General features: G+C 39.8%; 1 protein-coding gene across 13 annotated transcripts in view; it reads left to right on the top strand.

The window, feature by feature from the left end:
- Nucleotides 1-5,258: 5,258 nt before the first annotated feature.
- LOC133370395 (lethal(3)malignant brain tumor-like protein 4) overlaps nt 5,259-19,329 on the top strand; it is an 80,762-nt gene continuing 66,691 nt past the window's right edge. For 2 of the 13 annotated variants that reach the window (XM_061596655.1, XM_061596656.1), the window contains exons 1-2: nt 5,577-5,731; nt 7,085-7,307. The gene's annotated coding sequence lies outside the window, so the exon portion shown is untranslated. The other 11 variants (XM_061596645.1, XM_061596657.1, XM_061596646.1 and 8 more) reach the window with 10 other exon arrangements.

Genomic DNA, 19,329 nt, shown 5'->3' with positions numbered 1-19,329 from the left:
AAGAGTAAAATATTGACTTCCCATTTGTCAAAGATCAAATCAGTTATAAGTCTATAATATATAACAATCCTGTCTCTTAAGTCATATTATAAAATCACTTTCCTCCAGTAGTTATCTTACTTAATCATCAAATCTCATAAACATTACTTTATTCTTTCCACAAAAAGTCAAAGAGAGGTTTCAATTCTTTAAGAAATATATCTATCAATTTTTTTTTCCAGATAAGCATATCGATTAATCCATCTCATTACTAATTATGATAATCTTATTGTCATAACCATAGTCAAAATAAACATTTCAATTAATCCATCACATCAGAATCTGTTAGGTTCAGTAATTTCAGTAGCCATTGTTCTATTATCCCTATTAGTTCCATTTTCCATCTTCCATCTTCAGTAGTCTTGTTAAGTCCAGTAATTTCAGTATCCAATCTTCCATTATCAGTATTCCATAATAATCTTGCTGTCAAAGCCATAGTCATATAGTAAGAGTCTGATGGGAATTACCTCTATCCCAAATATTTTCTTGCCATCCATTCTGAATAGGTTGCTGAAATACTGCTGTAAAATCATATCTCTGTTCTTTTTTTCAAAATACACTGGGTCATCTCTTGAAAGTTTTTCCATTGTCACATGGCTGCAATTAATTCCATAGATTTTCTCTATATTGGGCTCCATCACATCATTCCAGTCCAGAAGATTATCCATGCCATTGATAACTTTATCTCTAGAATCTTCATTAATTTCTTCAGAGATAACATTGAGTTCCAAACAATAGATTTTATTTCTAAAGTCCATAGACTCCAAATCTTGTTCCTGTTCCACGTTTGTTCCAATCTCCGGGATCTCCTCTCTCACAGGGACCCCTGTTCCAGTCTCCAGGGTCTCCTCTCTCACAGGGACCCCTGTTCCAGTCTCCAGGGTCTCCTCTCTCACAAGGACCCCTATGTCTTTAATCTCCTGTGTCTCCAAACAATAGATTTTGTTTCTAAAGTCCATAGACTCCAAATCTTTTTCCTGTTCCACGTTTGTTCCAATCTCCGGGGTCTCCTCTCTCACAGGGACCCCTTCCAGGGTCACCTCTCTCACAGGGACCCCTATATCTTTAATCTCCTGCTTCATTTTACTCAATTCAATTTTCAGCTCCTTACAACCCTGTCGCAGGTTTTGTTTCGTTATCTCAATCTCATCCATTATTTTCTGAAACATAGTTATTTCCAGATTCTCAGCCACTTTCTTAATTGCCATTTTAAAAGAAAAATATAGGAAAACCACTTCTTATTTCAGCAACAATTGGGTTAATACTCCAAACTTGGTGACATCACAGTATAAACAGAGCAGACAGCCTTATCTCTCCATGCTTAAGTAAACAAAATGCAGTTCCCAGGATCGAAACAATTAATGGCGGTCGTCAGGAAACAGATTCGTCAAAATAAAATAGACCAAAAAGAGAGTAGTCTCAGACAATATAATATTCTTCAAAATAAAAATCTGGAATAGAAATCCCTCTTCTGTGTATATCTTTAGAATGCAAATCCAGGACAGCTTTTTGCAACAAAAACAGAGATAAGCTATTAATTAGTGAGTAGCAGAGAGAAGTTATGGCTCCCCAGTGAGATGTCAAAAACCGATCAATCTGGCAAATCTCTTTTAAACAGCAACAATTTAAGTCAAGTAAAAGAAAAATATAGAAAGAAGGGTGCTTGCCTGTTAGTGCGTTCTCTCTTAGAAGATAAGATGAACGTTCGCTTTATCAGATAGAGCTTGTTGTTGAAAATCCGTCCCACCTTCGTCGGCTGGACCTCGTCCCATAAATTAATGAGATCTGGTCGTCCCAACAAAAATAGGCTTTGAGGTTAATCTCTTCGTTTCTCCCTACCCGGGAGAAGTTTAATCAGTCAAAAAAAAAAAAAAAAAACTGACTGATATATCTGAATAAGCTTCTTTTGAGGCAGGAGCCCGTCTCAAAAGCAGGCACAGGCTAAGTCACCCTTCCCGGAAGTGACTGGTTACCAGTTGTTTACCAGGCCCAATTCAAAGTGCTGGTATTAACCTTTAAAGCCCTATACGATTTCGGCCCAGTTTATCTGAAGGAGCGCCTCCAGCATCACCAATTATGCCGCCTGACAAGATCAGCCACACAAGACCTTCTCTCGGTCTCACCAGTTAAAACAGCTAGGCTGGTGCGGACCAGAGAGAGGTCATTTTCAATTGTGACCCCCACCCTCTGGAATTCCCTTCCTTTAGATCTCCGCCATGCCCCCTCCTTGATGGCTTTCCGCCGATCTTTGAAGACCTGGCTATTCAGGCAGGCCTATGGGGTTTCTGGGGTGGGTTAGTTTTTAATGCTGCTGATTATATTTAAGAGTGGGCAGTTTAATTATTGAATGTTGTTGTTGTGGTTTTATATTGTATTTTATTGTGCTGTTGTACGTCGCCTAGAGTGGCTGCTAATCCGGCCAGATAGGCGACTCAAAAATAAAATTTTATTATTATTATTATTATTATGCCTGAAACCCTGGAGAGTAATTGCCTGTCAGTATAGACAATGCTGAGCTAGGTGGACCAATGGTCTGGCTCAGTATAAGAACAGAGTGGACGTATAACATAAAATTATAAATTATATAAATATAGATTTTTAATTTTCCACAGAACAAAATAAACAGTATGAATACATATACGGAAAGCACTTCTATATCCCACTTATATACTGACAATTAAAAATAAGTGCTCCTAACGGCCAGACATGTTTCAACATTTTTATCCTCTTCAGTGACCAAACATTTAGTCCTTCTGCTTCTTTGGAGAAATTTCAAACTGGAATTCCAATGTAGACATCGGGACAGTTTTCAAAAATCAGTGCAAAGCCATAAGGTATATTCTACCTTAACTCTGTTCTTTTCAAGTTGTATTTGATTAAGGCTAGTGAAACTTTTTTCCCCCTTTGCCTAATTCAGTATAAGACTGAGTTTTCTCTGTTATCTTTTCAGCACCTACTAAAGACCTTCCTCTTTCAACAAGCCTTTTAAGTAGTGACCTTATCCCAGTCTGCATCTGTGTTGGAATTGCTTTTTAATATGTTTTTAAACCTTTTTTATAAAAAAAAAATACATGTTTTTAAAGCTTTTTTTTTTAAAAGATGTTTTTAAAGCTTTTTAAAAACATTTTTAAAGATGTTTTGTTTTAATATGTTTTTAATGGTTGTTTTGTTTTAAAGTATTTTAAAGTCTGTTTTTATGATGTGTTATAGGGTCGCCATAAGTTGAGATCTACTTGAAGGCAATCCATTTCCATTTCAAAGTGTTTTTAATGCTTTTGTTTGTCACCCTGGGCTCCTACTGAGAAAAAGGGCGATATAAATAAATAAATAAATAAATAAATAAGAAAGACAGCTTCCTATTTTCCTATGACTATGCAAGCACAAGGCATAGTTTTGCATTACATAACTCAGAGTCCTGTGATGGAAAGTGACACAAACCAACAAAACACACAGAAACAGGAAAATGGTATAAACTGTCCGAATTGGGCAGATCCCAGTCTGACTGAATGACAAAAAAGCAGCTTTAACAGGGATATAATAGCCTAGTTTGCTGGCCCTGACTGAAAAACATTGATGATGACTGCCAATAACAAATCTATTGAGAACATATTTGAATAACGAAATGTATAATACATGTACAGCACAACCTGTAAGTCCTGGGGCTTAAAGCTGTACATGTGTGCACATAAATGTGTATTATATGAGATACACCAATGCAATCCTATGCATGTCTACTTGGAAGTAATTCTTATTAAGTTCAATGGGATTTTCTCCCAGGTAAGTATGTATAGGATTGCAGTTTAAATGTACAAACACATTGCCTAACTATTTGCACAGTCAGGGTCTTATCACCACACCAGACATGCAGATTAGGCAAAAGATGTGCTTGTTTTCAGTGACTTTTAATAGCTGGTTTTAAAAGTACATCACTCTACCAATCAAGTTTATTTGTACATGAACTTCAAGTGAACCATTTAACCTCATTTATCATCTTCCTCTGATCCCATTTCATTGAAATAGTCGCAGCTTCAGGCCTGCTTGAGGCTTTGTTTTTCTCTGGGTTATAGATGTATCCTACAACTCCAACTACAAAAATCATTTTATTGGAGAAAAAATATTGTTGTTTTAGCATTCAAACATAACTGAGCAATAAAGCATTTCCAATTATGGAGGCAAACAATTTAAGCTAATGGAAATATAACAAAAATACTACGCATTAAAAGTGGCAAGGCAATCATGATGGTATGTCAGACTTCTTGAATCATGAAAGCTGTAGTGTATCAGAGAAAAGCCCTGAGCATAAACTTGGCAAGGGTATTGGATCTGGATTCTGAATAAACCATTCCTCTGCCCTGAGTTGTTTTCTTCATTTTCGGATCTTTTGAACTGTCTTCCAAGTCCTAACACTTCAAACAGGCATGTAATACTGCAGAACTTGCAAGTGTAATCATATGACATGTATGTGGTGAACACAACGGGGGTCTTAATACAATACAATAATCCTGTTGCCATGTTAAATAACTAGGAATTATAATAATATTGCTATGATTATTTAAAGCAGGGGTGGAGAACCTGGGGCCTTCCAGAGGATGCTGGACTACAACTCCCAGCAGCCTCAGGCAGCACGGTCAATGGCCACAAGGGTCCGGGATGATGGGAATTGTAGAGCAGCAACATCCGATGGGCCAGGATTCGCCATCCTTGACTTAAAGACCAAACTCTCTAAGCCAGTGGTTCCCAAATCCCCACCACCACTAAACCAATTGCTGAGAGTCTTGGCGGACCACTACACTTTTCTGCCTATTGCAGCGATTGTAGTGCACTGTGCTAGATGCTGTATGATTGTAATTGCTTCTTATATTTCTTATACATTGTATTTTGTTGTACTACCATTTGAATTCCAGAGAATTCTACAGAGTTCACATTGTAAGCGCTCTTCACAGACAAGCCACGGAACACCTGGACGAAGCTCCCGGACCACTAGTAGTCCAGGGGCCACAGTTTGGGAACCCCTGCTCTAAGCCTTTAAAGTGCCACATGATCCTCTGTGTGTGTGTAACGTGTAGTAACTTGTGTCATGAAAAAGTCCTTCACAAGTCGCTCGCCCAAACACTACCCCTTGCTCTCCCCCCCCCGGAGGCCGCCAATGTGCCCGCTCCCTCCTGCAGCCTCGCGCGCTCCTCCTCCTGCCATAGCCCCCCCCTTAGCCGGGCCTCATCCCTTTGGTTCCCTCAGAAGCCGGCCGGAACGGCCCGCACCCCGCTTACGCCGCGCATGCGCCTTGCCCTTTCAAGCACCGCTCCGGTAACGGGGGGGGGCTGTTGTAAGAGTTTAAAGGAGAAGAGTCAAGCGAGGGGAGGAGGTGAGTAGAAAGGGGAGAGGGGCAGGCAAACCAGCCAGCGAGGGGGAAAGTAGGGGGGCTTTACTCCCCCGCGCCCCCCCCGTCGCCGGTCCTTCTACTTCGACCAGTTCAAATTCACTTTAGCGAATGGAACGGACGGGAACAGGATAAATGTAGGAACACTTTGTCCCCCCCCCTTTTGTCGCCCTCCCCTTTGCGTGCGCTGCACACACCGTTAGGCTGCGCTTCCTCCCGCCATTTTGAGACAATAGTGAGAAGGAGAAGGCGGAGGAAGGGGGTTGTCTCATTAAGTGTGCTCCCCCTACCCCACAATTCGGAGGGAGTAGGTAGGTAAGTGAGTTAGCCCAAAGTCTCTTTGTCTTTCCTCATTGGGGCTCGGGAGCGGCTCTTCTCTTTCTTCCCCAGCGGGCACCCATCGCTCCAGTCGTCGCGCTCCCGAAGTCTGGCTGGGAAGTTTGAGGAGGAGGAGGATGCCAAGTTACTGTTCCTCTTCCTCTCCCACCCGCCGCATCTTCTTGCATCTCATGATTTTGGGGGCGATGAAGTTTCCCTTTCCCTCCCCAAAATAAAATAATCTAGAGGGGTAGCTATTTTAGGCTGCAATCCTATGCTGATTTGCCTGGGAGTAAATCCCTTCCCACCATCCTGGTTTAAGTATATATATCTAAAATAAAATAAAAATCTAGAGGGGTAGCTGTGTTAGGCTGCAATCCTATACTCTCTTACTTGGGAGTAAGTCATGTTGAACTCTCCTCCCCTCTCCCACCCGCCGCATCCCATAATTTGGGTGCGTGTGATGAAGTTGCCCTTTCCCTTCCCAAAATAAAATAAAAAATCTAGAGAGTTAGCCATGTTAAGCTGCAATCCTATGCTCATTTGCCTGGGAGTAAGTCCAATCGAACTCACTGGCGTTTATTTCTAAATTAGAGATATCTATGATTGTACTGTTAAACTATTTAAACAAAAAAGACGGGGGGAAATCCTGCAGATCCTTTTAAAATTTATTGTGGCAAGAGTTTTTTATGGACTAGAGCTGACTTTGTGGAGTATTAGCCCTCATGTCATTCTGTGTGTAAAATATATCTGGAAATAAAGCTATGTCTATGTGTGAGTACGAGAAAATGTGCAAGAGAGAATGTTTATACCTGGCTTGCCTGTGATATGGAAGTGTTGCAAACAGTATCTCTTGCATTTCATGGCCTAGTGACGTCAGGAATATAGGAAGTTGCCTTCAGATTATATGTTGCTATTGTTCAGCGCTGTCTACTCTGACAGGTAGCAGCGCCTCCAGGGTCTCTGTCCAAAACCTTTTCTATCACATGGTTCTTGATCCTTTTCATTCGGGATGTCAGAAACTGAAACCTGGGCCTTCTGTATGCAATGCTTTTGTTCTGTCGCTGAGCAGTGCTCCGTCCTCCCCTGCTTATGTGCATAAAATGCATATGTTGCACACATACACATACAAAACAGTCAAGATGCACAGGCCTGTAGCTGAGGGGGCAGAGGGCACTCCCCTAAAAAATTTCCTCCCTCCTAAAACTTTTACAAAAAACAAAGAATTAAATTTATTACAGAATTGCCCCCCCCATTTTTTTTGTTTCCCCAAAAAAACTTTTAAGTTGACTATGGGCCTGGAGATGCAGGGGATCTTGTATATTCTCTAGTCTATCTTTCTGTTTATAGGAAATCCAGAGCTAGAGCATCTCCAACAGAGGGTTGTCCAGTCTTGAACACCTCCAGCAAGAGACAGCTCCCCAGCCCTTTAGGCAATTGGTTCCATTATCAAACTGCTCTTACCATTAAGAAGTTTCTCCTAATGGTCAATTGAAACCTATCTTCCTGTAACTGAGCCCATTAGATCTACTCCTGCCTTCTGGAACAGCAGAGAACAAGTCTTGCCCTTCAGGTATTTGAAGAGTTTTATCATTCTCTCCTTCAATCTTCTCTTCGCCAAGCTAAACATATCTAGTTTCTTCTACCTTTCCTGATAGGAGTTGTTTTCTTAACTGCAGTGTCCTGAAACAGTCCTTCAGACAAGGTCTGACTTGTGTAGAGCTTTAGAGAAAAAAATGGTAAACAATGGGGCCAATCGGCAGACCTTATTTCTTTGCGTAGCTCAGAAGCAGAGCTTGGAAAAGTTACTTTTTTGAACTACAACTCCCATCAGGCCCAGCCAGCATGGCCACTGGATTGGGCTGATGGGAGTTGTAGTTCAAAAAAGTAACTTTTCCAAGCTTTGCTCAAAAGTATACATACCACAGACTGTACCTCTGATGCTTCATGGTTCCGCTGTTTACCATTTTGTTCTCTACACCCATATATATGTATATCTGCCACCTCAAAATGGGCTTGGGGCCACAAATAGTTGTGCCAAAATACACCGGTTTTATTTTAAATTGCCACAAGATCTCTGTTGTTCACCACAAATGTACACCCTATAGGAAGCACTAGCCTATCCTGTATGGTTCTTTGACAACTGTACTGATATGAAACAAGTAGTTTTAAACATGGGCTTGTCTTATTCACATATTACATTAGATGTAAGCTCAAAACATTTTAGATATACACCTTAAAAATATAACTTGTAATTTGTCCCTGAAGATGTCTCAGCCCTAGAGGAGGGCTGTACATCCTGGATGCCTGTCTCCCGCAGTCTGTGCCAACTCCACTGACCACCTCTGAATCCCAGGAAAGTAGTGCTTTCTCTCATTCCCATCTCTTCTATTGAGAGGCCAAATAATCCCACAGAGAGGTGGTATTAATGCAAGCCCCAAAACCACAGGTGCAAATTTCACCAGCCATGAACTTATTTGGTGGTTTTATGTAAGCTACTATTATAGCGCCTTTCTTGCGCTATAAGGCTGGTCTACCGTACACATCTATTCTAAAGATAACTGAGTTAATATATTCTAAGCACTTTAAGTGCTTAAAGTGTACTATGTATTATTTCTTTACTGAGTAGACTGTTGGAGGCATTGGCTTGGCTGAATTATTGACTCTTGGTGGAAGAAGACTAATCTTCAGCCTTCTCCACTGAAATCATTCTAGTCCCTGTGGAAGTTAATATATAGCTGAATAAAAACGTTAACTGCACCTTTACAATACTTAAGTGTACATTTAAAATGAATTACTTTGAAGTAATAGATAAGCCAGAAAAGCTGTTTTGTTGCTCACAAATATTGTTATTAACAATTATGGAGCTGTATGTTTTCAGCCAAAATCATACTGTGTCTTGAAATGGGCTGCATTCCAGCATAGAGTTCCATAGTCCTATAACTACTTGCAAAAGAATTACAACGGAAGCTCCTGTGCACATTTATTTATTATTTGATTTATATCCCACCCTTCCTCCCAGCAGGAGCCCAGGGCAGCATTTATGAACACTAAAATCCCACAGAAATCAAGAGTGCGACTTCATTGTAGCCATTTATTCTTAAAGAGCCTCCGTTGGAACTCTCTCTCAGGTAGTTATAGGAATATGATATAAATCAGGTGTACCAAACTTTTCTTGAACTTTACTCTCATCCTGTGGAACTTCACTCTTGCAATAGAGGAAGATCTGGTGCGGGGAAATAGTTGAATAAGAATTAGAGCAGCTGGTAGAGAAAAATGTATAGCGAAAAAAGCAAGGAACAAAGGCCATTCTAGCAGGACGTTATTTCCACCCTTCAATTTCCAGTGTTGTTTCTGCCTATGTGAATGGCCTGTGCCAATAGAAACAGTTTATTTATTGCCTGTTTGTTTGTTTCTTGGCAGGGCTCCTCTGTCTTTCACAGTTGGACGCCAAGCAAAAAAATTAGTAGATAAAGCTTTCCTCCTCACTTATTGCTATGATTGGGAAAAGCGTTACCAGCTAAATTTATTTTTGTTATAGTGCCATTAAAGGCAAATGGGATTTGCTAGAAAAAAACAAAGCTCACAACCCTACAAGCTGATTCTGTAGGAATGGAGGAAGATATACAATGCCCCTGGTGGTCTGAGTACTGAGAACCAAGGAAAGGCCTTCATTGTCTGTCATAAGAATATAAGAGCCCTGCTGGATCAGACCAGAAGTCCATCTAGTCCACCATCCTGTTCTCACAGTGGCCAACCAGATGCCTGTGGGTAGCCCACAAAGCAGGACATTAGTGTAACAGCATTCTCCCCATTTATGGTTCCCAGCTACTGATATTCAGAGACATACTGCCTCCACCAATGGAGGTGGAACATAACCATCATGGTTAGTAGCCATAAATAGTCTTATCTTCCATGAATTTGTCTGATCCAATTTTAAAGACCTCCAAGTTGATGACCTCTTATGGGAGCAAATTCCATAGTTTAACTATGCACTGTGTGCACAAGTACTATACTTTTTTGTCTGTCTTAAATCTTCATTCAGCTTTTTTGGATGGTCCTGAATTCTAGTAATAGGAGAGAGGAAGAAAAGCTTTTCCCTATTCACTTTCTCCACAACATGAGTAATCTTACGCACCACTATCATATCCCTCGTTAATAGCTTTTAAAAACAACAACATGTCAGTCAGTCAGTCAGTCAGTTTTATTGCATAGCCGTAGACCATCGCATCACATGAACATAAACAACACCTACAGACAGTTTAAAATTTCAGGTTAAAATACTAAAAAATACATAAAATACAAAGCGTTAGCACCAACAAGGCTCTGATAACCCAGCGCATAGGCAATACCTGACATTTACCCTTGATCAACCCCCGGACAATTGCCCATCTGCTCTGCAATATGCCTCACCCGGAGCTTTTGCGCTGCAAGGGCGAAATGGGCGACCCTATACGTAATCATTAAATCCTTATCGGATAAGAGAAAAGAAATAGTATGTGGATCCTGAGAGGATCCCTGCTTTAACAGGCCACTCAAAAATTTGATCCGGGGGTGGATATACAAAGGACACTCCAACAGGTAATGGGGCAAGTCTTCAACTACCATAGCGCCACAGGTGCACAACCGCTGACACCATGGGGCCTGATTGTAGCATCCGAGCAGGACTGCATTTGGCATCATTTGAAATCTGATTGCAGTAAAAGCTTGTATAAGATTTATCGATATAGGGTAAGCCAGATACCTTGCTCTGAAGTGGTCCTGTTTAAATACTCCATACCACTTGGAAAATTTGGAGTTGATAGTAGCCAATCTATCCACGCACAATGCTGAAAGATTGCCTCGTGCAACCTTGCTGAGTTGGTGAGGTTAGAAATCTGTGCAGAGACATGATACAGATGATACAAACTAGATAGTCTGGATGACAAGAATTTATCCGTAGAAGCTATGTCGTAACAGGATTTCAAAATTAGCTTAGCTGGGGCATTTTTTATAGATCCCCAAAAATTAAGCAAGGCGCAATGGACACAGGCTTTAATAGGGAACAACAACATGAAAAAGCCCTTAGAGAGGAATAGCTTGAATCTTTTGAACATTTTGATCGACCCTTTCTGGAGATATCCTCGAGCTCCTCACAATCCCCTTTTGTTTTAACCATCCTCACAATCCCCTTTTGTTTTAACCATCTTGAACAATTTGGAATCATTAGCAAACTTGGCTATGTCACTGCATACTCCTAACTCTTGATTGTTTATGAACAAGTTAAAAAGTGCAAGTCCCATACCAGTCCTTGGGGATTTATTTCTACTCTCTGCTTCCTGTTACTTAATCGGGTCATGATCCACAAGATCATCTCTCCTCTTATTTCATGGCTGCTAAGCTTACTCAGAAGTCTTTGGTGAGGTATCTTGTCAAAAGCTTTTTGAAAGCCATGTCAGCTGGATCACCTCTATACGCTTGTTGACACTGTCAAAGTACAGGGATGGGGATCCCGTGGCCCTCCAGATATTGTTGAACTACAGCTCACATCATCCCTGATGGTTGGCTGTGCTGGCTGAGATGATGGGAATTGGAATCCAACAACATCTGGAGGACTACAGGTTAACTATCCCTGGTGTAGTAGCTGAAAGATAGAGGCAGCAGTTTTTATACGCATTTACCTGGGAGGAAGTCTCATTGAACTTGGATTTCTGATACGCTTGCATTGGATTGTGCTGTACAGCTTGGTCTTTTATGCATTTATTTGGGAGTAAGCTCCATTGAACAACAGTGGGAATTATTTCCTAGTTAACATGCATAGACACTAGGATTGAAAGAGAGGCTGTGTGTCCTGTTTCTAATGTAACAGTAGACTGCTATTGTATCAATACCTTCAATTTATTAACAAGCAAAAATGGAAAAGTATACAGTGGTGTAAGTTGTTACGTGATACGTTTGGACATTTGTTATAAAGAGCTCATGTTTCCTATTCAGGGTTCACTGTTATTTTTTCCCCTTTTCTTGTCTTCTCAAAGTTTAAATGCTGCAGGTTTCTTCTGATTATGTGACCAGGAGAAGCCATGTTTTATCTGTTGACAGGGGTATTGCTTCAAATTTACAAATGATAAATTGTCAAGAGTTTGCCTGGGACTTAGTGAGAGAATTCTAGCCAGATAATTACAAATATAACTCAAAAGAAGAGGGTATATGGGTAAACCAACCATCATTGTCAGTATGGAAGTGTCAGTTTTTTCTCAGAAATAATTTAGTTTATTCCTTGATTTGGCGGGGGAGGGATATAGTGGAAGTGCTGGAATGCAATTCAAACTTGGGTGGGTTTGCATGGGGTTACAGCAGATAGAGAAGGGCCTCCAAGATTCCTAGGCTGTCTCACTGTCCTTTGATTTCGATGCTGACTTATATTTCAGTGTAGACCAATACTCTTAGGGTTGCTGAGCTCATTTCCAGTTCCTGCTTCTACTTCATTCTCTCTTGAGGAGAAGAGACATATTCCTTTTGTGTCTATCTCTCTGTCTCTCCAGCAGCATGAGGTCTTTGCACCTCCAACTTGGCTAGCTAGTTAGAACTAAAACTATTTTTCTATCAAGTGTGTATTTCCTATAATAAAACAAGCGTTCTTATTTTCTTGAGCCTAGAGTCTGAATGTGACTGTATCCAGGGAAAGGTGTGTTACTTCAGATGCAGATTCACACACACACACAGCTCAGCCACTGGTGCTGTAATCCTGCTCTGTCTAACATGTATTCCAACATCATTGAACTGAGTAATCTCTCGCACTTCAAATGTTTTCCACTAAAATGGGCTTCTTGTAAGATAAGAATCAAGGCGGCAAAACTGGCTTTTATATTTGAAACTCCAAAGAATTCCAGTATAAATTCTTGTCAAAGTGCAGATTGCTTCTCATTTGCTCTGATTAGCATGAATCTCTTACTTTATGAATATTATTATCTTTAATTGTCACAGCAAGTGACAGTGTTAATTTAAATTGGATGAATGGCAATGTACAGGAGAGCACATTACAGCCAGCTGTTGTCATGGACAATAAACATCTTTCTCCCTTGAAACTTGTTGCCCACATCCTCTTTACTAAGTTATATTATTAAGGCTTCTATAGTATCTGGATATTTTACTCATTTCTGTATGATGAAATAAATAAATGGTCATTACTGGTGGCTAGGAAGCAGGCTGATGGTTTAGTAGGCTCAATAAAGACTTCTAAGTAGCCTGAAGTTGCTCATTCTATAATGAGCAACATGATAGTTTGACTGAGAAGGCAGACCAAAGGCAATAGTTATACAGGGTCAGAAGGACTTTCTGGCCTAAGGGTAGAGCAAAGAACTTGGTGCCCTTACTCACAATAATACAGTATATTTTGAACTCAGGATAAAGAACTATGATCTGCTAAGGACAATTTATAATTCTAAAGTGGAATGAACATAAGAATATAAGGTTATGTTAGCAGAGCAGTTTGAGGCAATAATAAGAAAATGTGGTGTTCAGATATGTGTTCACCCATGGTTGTGGATATTGGTGTAGTGTAGCACTTTCCTATGCCTGACTTTTGTGAAATTTCATTGATATCAGTGGGCTTAGACATGCTTAAATCTGCAGTCTTAAGCAGTAATATAGTGGCAAATACAGAAGTGCAGGGTCCCTTTATGATAGTCACAGCCATGTCCCCTCATAGCCACCTCCCTTTCTAAGATTAAATAACCTTCTATGAGAATGAAAGGGGAGTGTTTTAGCTACTGAGAAGAGTCTTTTCAGTGGCTGACTCACCTTCTTTCATTCTGATTGGCTCCAATGAGCAGGAAAGGACAAGGAAGCATGTTAGAAGACTCTTCTCAGTGATCAACACATTCCCTTTTCCTGCTTATTGACTCATAGGATGCTGGAGACATAGAGACCCTGCTGGGACCCTGCTCTCAAAAAAGTAAGGGACCTAAGACACACACACCCCAAGACCCTGAATGATTACACCCCTGGTCTTAAGTTCTTATTGTCTAGGAAGAAACAGACATTCATGTTGCTAATTTGCTTCCATATTAAGTTCAGTCTGTTTCTGAAGTATCTTAGTAAATGAACTTCATTCCTGATGTTTTAGTTACTTCTGATAAGGAAACTGAAGAAGCCCAGTGCCCATCAAAGAATGCTATTTTAATTTCAGCATTTTAAGTATGTTGGTATTAAAAAATAAAGGGTAGAGAAGTATGCACGGGAATGCATATATATCCTGTGTTTTTACCAACAAAAGTACTAAGATACTGCCAAAATATAGTGGCTATTAGGCTTACAAATTAATCACACTACAATAAGCATTAAAGAAAACTGCTTCCTATAGCAAACCACATTTCTGCAGTGCTCAAGTTTTGGTCTAAAAATTCCCAAACTCAGTTCTGCTTCCATTCGGGGCATTAACAATTGGTTAAGTTCCTATCCTTAACTGCTGACCCACTGCCATGGAATCTTGTGGCTCCTTCCACTCCTACAGTCACTTTGCGCTCTTAATCTTTAATTAACCACCCTTACGATACAAGCTAATGAATTAATCTCGTCTTTTTTATTTATGGATGATTTACATCCCAATAATCTTTTAGCTATAATAAAGTCTAAATGGGAGATGGCAAGTTTGGAAGGATATTTTCTATTGGTGTTTGCAGTTTTCACCAAAATCAGCACCTGTCAGTTCAGTAACGTCTTATGTACCGCAATGCATAAATATTATCCACTTGTGATAGTTATTTAAAATACAATTTTAGGAATAAGGCAAAGCCTTTGTAATAAATATTGTGGTAATTAAACAATGTTAAGGGGATTATTGTTGACTGAAACACCCACCATAATAATCAACTGGCCATTCTCTGAACTTACATTTTAAGCTGCATTTTATGCTGAAATGATAATGACTAGAGTGAAACAATAATTGTGTGAAGCCTTCTTAATGGTGGATTACTTGATTCCATCAGGACTTTTTCCCAACTACCACTAATTTCAATGAAGTGTATAGACTACGCTTCGCATTCAGGGCTGATTCCCAAATCACCCGTCACAGTAATTGTGTGCAGCCCAATATACAGTTCTGTGTGCATTGACTCTTAAGGGCTTGAAAAGCCTCACTTAGATCTGTATGCTTATAGTAGGAATGGAAAACCTTTTTCAGCCTGAGGTCCACATTCCTTCATTGGAAATCTTCCAAGGTTGCATGCCAGTGGTAGTCATAGGCAGAAGCAAATGTGGGTAGAGCAATGGCTATGACTCTTTATTTTTGTACAGTAGGATAAATCCCAGCCATGTAAAAGTCAAGGTTTTTACACCTACACACATCTCTCCATCCCTCATTCAGGCAGACATTATCGCAATTCAAAGACACATTCCAGCCAGGCATTTGAGAAGATCACAGGGCAGGATTGGTGAGGGATGTGATCTGGGAAGATGCATGGCCAAGGGAGAGTCCTGGGGATCAGATAAAGAAACCTAGAAGACCATATTTGGTCCCCATGTCTGAGGTTCTCCACCTCTGTCTTACAGAATTATGCAGATGCAGTTGGTGTGCAAACAACTACTTCTGATGCAACACCAAAGTTTAGAATAAGTGTGAGTATGGCTGCCGACTGGAGAAGGTTTCTCAAGCAGTAGGACTTCTGGAAGTAACATTTTTAGCAAACTGACTATTTTAGATGCTACCTCCTTTTCAGCAATTAAAGAAGTTGTGATGTGTTGGCTTTCTAGTGGCAAAATGTGAAAATCGGTTGCACTAACAAGTTCTTTTATCTCTCTCCTGTGCCCTGGACGCTGTGTATATTTTTAAAATACTTGATACTCCCATTTTTTCAAAGTAGAGGCTGTGAGGGATGACTTGGATAGTATAGAAAATGAGTTTTTCAGCTTTTGAAAAGATGGATTGTTTCAGATCTCAAGTTCATACAGGCAGTGTGCTACTAGATAAATAACCCTACTGAGGTGTTAGAAAAGAAAGCATTGTTGTTTGCATGCAAAGTTTCTACAAAATGGAAATGGACTGCCTTCAAGTCAATTCCGACTTATGGCGACCCTACGATTAGGGCTTTCATGGTAAGCGGTATTCAGAGGGGGTTTACCATTGCCTTTCTCTGAGGCTGAGAGGCAGTGACTGGCCCAGGGTCACCCAGTGAGCTTCATGGCTGTGTGGGGATTCGAACCCTAGTCTCCCAGGTCGTAGTCCAACACCTTAACCACTACACCAGGAATTGTTTATTTCTGCCTTGAGGCAAGCTAATTCTTGGAGAGGGGGCAGCTGGCTTAAAATACCTGCTATTTGCACTGGGGCAAAATTTTGACCCCTGGCTTTATTGAAGAGAAGAGTGCAAAGGAAGAGAATGAAAACAAAATTAAGGGAGATTTTCTAGAAACACACTTAAATTTGGTAGAGTGTAATTCATGCAGAGAGCCTGGTGCCTTTTATAGACATAGACCAAATTCCATTAAATATATCTTTATCTTTCAAACAGCAGTCTCTTGTCTCTAAAGAATGATTGTTCCATTTCAATCTTCTGTTATAGATTCTGCAGGCATCATTTCAGTATATTGTCCTTGACAGAAACTCCATGGCAACTTTTTCTATAAAATATGGAGAGGTCCTGACTTTGACAATATTCAATGGCTACCGTGCATAAAGATGACACATTACCATAGTAGAGACATAGCCTATAAATATGGGGGGAAAGCATGTTATCTTTATGATATCACAGTGTAGTATCTCCATATATGCCACCTTGGCTGTTAGCCCAGATCATCATAGCATAAGCCTTCTGCCTTAAGGGACATTTTTCAGGGTTCCTGTGATTTAGACATTGTGAATAGAAAGAGGAGTCCACTATTGCTTTGTAGATTTCTTCAATAACACAGTAAGTCCCTAAACTGATGGTGATGCAAATAAGTCTCTCTTTATCAGTGCTTCATTTTACTCCAAGGGTGAGATGGCAATGTTACATAGTACTGATCCTAGGGCATAGAGTTACCTGCAGAGAGGTAAGAGGAAGCGTTCATGTTTGGTCCGCTTTTAACAAGTTGTGTGTGTAATTCTAAGATGATGTAGAAGGTGAGAAAGGGAGTTTTTAAAGCTCCTATGATTAATAATTTGCTTTGCATGTTTTTAGTGTAGCAGAAAATTCATTGTCTGAAGGCTTGTGCATTAATGGGCTGCCCTCATTTGATCTTACCAGCACATGGGGAAAATAATACTGGCCTTTAGCTGGATTAGTGGTCTTGATTAAGTATAGCAGTAGTTTCGTATGTTTGGAGCAGTAGTTTCGTATGTTTGGATTATATTGTATAATGAGTACTTGGTAATACTCAAATTTTAACATGTTTTTCTGTTCTTTTGTTGCATATAAAGATGCACCATACCCATCAAGGGCAACCTGTGCACAAAAATAGGCTTCTGCATATGAATTGCCTTTTTCAGAACAGAGGGTTATACATGAATATTATTTATATATTTATTTATTATTTATTAGATTTATATCCCGCCCTTCCTCCCAGCAGGAGCCCCCGCATGTAGAGTTCGTGTACCATATGATGCTCAACTGAACAGATGGTTGGCACGGTTAACTTATAGGGTCGAGCTTAAAAGTGTTCACAACTTCTAAGATATATTTTAATGTGACAGATGCTTGTGCGTTTTTCTCTCTGGAGTTAACTTTGTTGCATGAATGTTGTTGCTTTTAAATAGTACTGTTGTAAATTAAAGGCCACTACTTCATTCATTTGTTTAAAAGATTTAAATCTGTGGCTAGGTCATTCTTCTCAACAGATTATTATTCTCAATAGGTACCATAGCGGATGGTAAATATATTACAGGTGGGAAGTGAATACAAAAGGAATAGTTATCTAAGCTATTAGTGTAAGAATAAGTGTAGGTCCACCAGCAAAATGTATAATGGGTAAAAAAAAATCACATTTCTCGTTTTTCAAATGAATCTACAGTTGAGTCGAGATCAAGATAGTTTGATTGAAATTAAAGTGATTTGGCATCACCAAAAATATTTTTATTTATGAAAGCTGAAGAAATATGAATAAGTGACTGGGAAAGGCCATGGAACAATGGCAAAACATGTCTTTTCTCCAATTAAAGCCTGGAAGAAGCCTTGTCTAAAAACAATTACAGTGAAATCAAACAGAAAATAAGATTAGAATTTCATGTTTGCAATCTTACATTTTTATTTTAAAAAACCAGTATGTCTATGGTCAAATTAATCAGTAGGCATTTTCAAGTAGATTGTGAAGCAGGCCCAATATCACTTCAGCCTACAATGTTAGATAGTTTTAATATTGCATTCAGAGGTGTAGTCGTCCGGGATCTCAAGGGGTCTTAGACGTCTTACTTTTTTGGGAGCAGGGTCCCAGCAGTGTCCATATGTCTCCAGCATCCTACAAACCAATCACCATGAAAAGGAAATGTGTTAGTCACTGAGAAGAGTCTTCTGACATGCTTGCTTGTCCTTGCCTGCTGTCTGGAGCCAGTCAGAGTGAAAGGAGGTGAGTCAGCCACTGAGAAGAACCTTTTCAGTAGCTAACAGTCCCCCGTTTTGTGTTTATTGGCTCCTCGGGAAATCTGTTGTTGTGGGAGAAGGCATTAACAAGAATCTAATTCACACCCAGCAGCAAAAATGAGGGATGGAGGTGGCTGTGTCTATCACGAAGGGACCCTGCACTTCTGAATTTGCCACTGCACTGATTGTATTTTTCACAGTGTGCACCTGTAAAAAGGTTTTTTGTAGTTTGTATTCTTCCTTGTTCTTCTGGTCACTTCAGAGAGGAAGGGTTGGTCCAGTGTGTGCTCCTAACATATACAGAGGGCAACTTTCCTAATAGGTAAATAAATACATTTTAAAAAGGGAATTTCCATCTGATTCATCCAAGCTTGTTTTGCAAAGCAAAAGTTTATAGGATACTCTATGCTTTCTGACCATGTCAGGAGATGAGATAAGATGAGAACTTTAGATTATTTTGTACATTTGTTTCTTCCAAGATTTCTGAATAATATTCTTTAACCCATCATTGTGTACTTTAATTTTGCTGCTCTCAGTAGTTTTTTTTTCTTTTTAAAGGCCTAATCTGAAGGCATGCTGAATCTGTACTGGTCAGACAAGTTAACGTATTGTCTGTAAACGATAATGTTGCTCCTCTGTGTCTTATTCATCTAATCTTTCAATCTATCTAGAACTATTGAAACTTCCCATTATATTTGAAGATCCACAATACTTCATCAGCAAATAATATAAAGAATATTCACTAATAGGCAAAAAACCTTGCGGTTTAAGAATGTACCTATAGCCCGCAGCTATTTCTATCAAACTTTAAAAAGCAGGGAAATTGGGCCACTATAGTGAATGCACCAGGGGAGCAGGAGACCTGAACTCCTCTCTGAGATATTGTATTGCCCTACAAATTGGTCAAAATGCAAACACCATTTGGGTTGGTCTTTCACAGTCCAATCCACTTCCTGTGTAGCTTGGAAGAATTTGGTAACATGTGGTACATTCTTAAACCACAAGGTTTTTTGCCTATTAGTGAATTTCCCTGCTTTTTAATCCGGGAGGTAAGAGATGGGATCC

This window comes from Rhineura floridana, chromosome 15, assembly GCF_030035675.1.
Source record: "Rhineura floridana isolate rRhiFlo1 chromosome 15, rRhiFlo1.hap2, whole genome shotgun sequence".
Lineage (NCBI taxonomy): Eukaryota > Metazoa > Chordata > Lepidosauria > Squamata > Rhineuridae > Rhineura > Rhineura floridana.
Note: the sequence above shows the minus strand (reverse complement) of the source record. Positions and strands in the feature narration are given on the sequence as shown.